A 4,120-nucleotide genomic window follows, 5' to 3' on the forward strand; every position below is an offset into this window, starting at 1 on the left:
CTGAGAAATCCCAGCTCCTGTCAGTGTGGACACTACCCTTTTGTCCAGAAACCTAAGCCCTGATGGGTCATGAGGAGACAAAGCTGCTATCTGCTTGTCACAGAGCAAAGTCTATGGGCAAGATGCACCTGTGCCCCTAGGGGCAGAGATGTGGGTTCTGTGCACCCAGTGAGATGTCAGAGAAGTGCAGGGAGCACCACACTTAACCAGAGGCCTCATCCTGGATGTCAGAGAAGTGCAGGGAGGCCTGCATCTTAACCAGAGGCCTCATCCCGGCTGTCAGAGAAGTGCAGGGAGGCCTGCATCTTAACCAGAGGCCTCATCCCGGATGTCAGAGAAGTGCAGGGAGGCCTGCATCCTAACCAGAGGCCTCATCCCGCATGTCAGAGAAGTGCAGGGAGCACCACACTTAACCAGAGGCCTCATCCCAGATGTCAGAGAAGTGCAGGGAGGCCTGCATCTTAACCTGAGGCCTCATCCCAGATATCAGAGAAGGGCAGGGAGGGCTGCATCCTGACCAGAGGCCTCATCCTGGATGCAGTTCTGCTGCACATACTGAGTTTGAAGCCAGACTGAAATGGAGCCGAGTATCTCACCACATCTTCAGAAACAATTAATTAGAAACCAAATGGAATGAAATGAATGTAGATACAAACTTTACGGCTGAAACCAAAATTCACTCAAAATTGCCCATAGACAAATTTCAATTATCAAACTATAAGAATTCTAGACAAAACTCTACGTGACTTTGGCTCCAGTGGTGAGTTTTAAAACGTAACACCAGGCTTCCCTGGTGGTCCAGTGGTTGAGAGTCTGTCTGCCAATGCAGGGACACTGGTCCAATCCCTGGTCCCAGAGGATCCCACCTGCCACGGGGCACCTAAACCTGTGTGCCTCAGCTACTGAGCCCATGAGCCTAGAAGCATGCATTCCACAGTGAGAGGCTACTGCATGGAGAAGCCTGCACATCGTAACCAGAGAATACCCCCCACACACACACACCACAACTAGACAAAGCCAGCACACAACGATAAAGACACAGTGAAGCCAAAAATATAAACAATAAGAAATAACAACTTTTAATAAAAAATCTATCAACGAAAGAAAAATAGTGTGGATTTTATAAAATTAAAAATTTTTACTCTATGGAAGACATTAGTCAGAAAACCAAGAGACAAATCAGATACTGGAAGAAGCTATTTCCAAAACACTTATCTAATAAAGGATCTGTACTCAAATTATACCAAATGACCCTATTAGAATTTGGTAAATGTTGGAACACACACCTGACTAAAGAACATAAACAGATAATATATAAACATATAAGAATATACTCAAGATACTGGTGGAATGCATGTACAACCAACTTCAAAGACAGTTTGGCAGTTTTCTCCAAAGCTAAACAGTCTTGTCTTAGGATCTAAGAAGCATACCTCTTGTATTTAGATAACTGCTTTGAAAAACTCTGTTCAATAAAGGCTATCATCAAGTAATGCATGGCAGTTCTATTCATAATGGCTAAAAACTTAAACATATCAGGATGTCCTTCAGTAGATGAATTTATAAGCAAATTATGGCACAAACTTGTCAAGGGAAGCATAATACAGCACCCCCAAATATGCCCATTTGACAAAAGGATTATTTTGGGCTGATTAATTTAAGAAACAGCAGAACCAGGAGAATCTTTGAAAACCAAGTAGAAAATGCCTTTTTATGAAGTAAATTTGTTTTTATTAATGATATATCCATTTGAAAAGATGTGTGCCTCTCTCAGTCAGGAATTGGATGATGAGTAAATATCAGGAAAAGTTTGTCAATGGAACGGACCTGGATGTAAATCTGTGTAACTGCCATCCTCTTGTTTACAGTGCTTTGCCTAATAACCTCTCTTAATTGGCTTCCTCCATTCCCTAACATTCTTCTTTCTTTCTTAGCTGAAGATAGCATTTAAAAATGGTTAAGTCTTGGGCCATTTCAGAGAGTGACCGAGTTTTCCCAGGTATCTTTCAAGTACACAGGAGGTATGCATGGCATATATTAAACTTCTGATTGTTTTTTTCTCCAGTTCAGCTTCTTTTCATTACAAGGGGGAATCTCCATGAAGAACATAGAAGAGTAGAGGGAAAATTATTTTTCCTTTTATATAATGAAATGTAATAGTATTCAGAGATACAAAGGAATGAACCATCAACCCTTACCAAAAAAAAAAAAAAGGATGACTCTAACCTTATATTGCTAAGTGAAAGAATCTAGTTTGAAGTGCTACACACTGTATGGCCTTATTTATAAGACATTCTAGAAAGGGCAAAACAGACATAATAAACAGTTTATGGAAGATGTCACTGAAATATTCCATATGACACCTTAGTGATGACTACCTGCCACTATGCATTTGATCAAACGCATTAGGTTTTTTAAATATACAATCCAACAAATAAATTTTTATCTGTTCAAATTTAGTTATTTAGGGTATAGGAGTGTCAAAGACTGGAATGCAAAATTTCACAAAGAATCTAACTGATCAAGAAATGTATGAAAGAACTCAAGACTTCCCTGGTTGTCCAGTGGCTAAGATTCCACATTGCTAATGCAGGGGACGTGGGTTCAATTCCTAGTTGGAAAACTAAAAGCTCACATGCCATACAGCATGGCCAAGAGATTAAAAGGAAGAAAAAGAAAAAACTCATACTTGGTGGTGGGACAAAATGGGCTGAACTGAGTTAATTGTGGAAATGAATGGAACCTGCAGGTCAAAAGCAAAATGTACCATATATACATAAAGAATGGACTCTGAGTTCTTTCCCATGGAGGTAGTAGCTAATAGTTCTGAAACTACTGTGTTAGTCATCAAATGGAACAAGCACTGAATTCGATAAATGACAAGTAGTGGAAGCCAGTTTTCTTACCACTGGTGTGGGAAGTTGCATAAAGACAAAGGGAGAAGGTTACGATATCCATGTCATAACAGATCAGGTTGGAGACATCAGTATAAATGGTCTGTAACCTCATATATATACACATAGCAAGTACATGTGGAAGTACTTGTAATTATATGTGTGTGCATAGGCTGGGATGCATACACACATTTCCATGCATTATCTGCTGAGAGTATTAAGCTACCACATGAAAGTTTTTAATACTATTCTCTAATAAAAAGGAACAAGAGCTCTTTGAATAAAGGACTGATAACTAGGACTGAGAAAGTAAATATGTGAATCAGGATAATGATAAAATGTAAGAAAGAATTACCCCAAAGAAACACACAAAAGATAAATTATGTAAAATGAAAACAGGACCAAATGGAAAAAGCTCTCAATAGCCAAAGTAAGAATGAACTAAACAGTCTAATAACATAGTACTGGATTATAGTCAAAAGTTTAAAATAAATTTCATGTGTCCAAACTGGTTAAAATAAATTACATAATTTTTATGAATGGTGTTAAATAGAAGTCTCTATGCAGAAAAATTCTAAACAATTGATATAGACACTCAGCTGTCCACCAAGTATTTGAAGCTAACTCCCCTCTCCTCAAATATGGGTCCTGAATTATGACTTCTTCCTAAATAAGACACACAGGATGAACATGGGAAAAATTAACAAAGAAAAATAACAAATGTGGAAAACAATGTAGAGAAATTGGAACTCAAAGTTTACTTGCAGAGATGTACACAGATGCAAACTATGTATGCAAAATTTTGGCATTTTCTTAAAAATATAAAATTGTAATTACCATATGTTTCAACAACTCCTCCACTCATAGAATTTAAAACAGGTGTTCAAATATAAACTTGTACATCAATATTCATAGTAGCACTGTTCTTAATAGCCTGAGGTAAAAACAATTAAAATGTCCACGAATGGATAAATAGATAAGTTAAATAGGGTAGATCGATAAGATGCATTATTCTGCCATATAAAGGAATAAAGTAAAATAGAGACACAGCTGTGGAGAATAGTAGGGAAGATCCTCAAAAACCTAAACACAGAGTTAATGTAGAATCCCTCAGTTCTGTTCCAGGGTGTATAACCAAAATATTTAAAAGCAAAGACTGGGACAGATTTATACCCCATATTCATACTAGCATTATTCACAGTAACCAAAAGGTGGAATCAACACAA

Source organism: Muntiacus reevesi, chromosome 13, assembly GCF_963930625.1.
Source record: "Muntiacus reevesi chromosome 13, mMunRee1.1, whole genome shotgun sequence".
In the NCBI taxonomy this organism is placed as follows: Eukaryota; Metazoa; Chordata; class Mammalia; order Artiodactyla; family Cervidae; genus Muntiacus; species Muntiacus reevesi.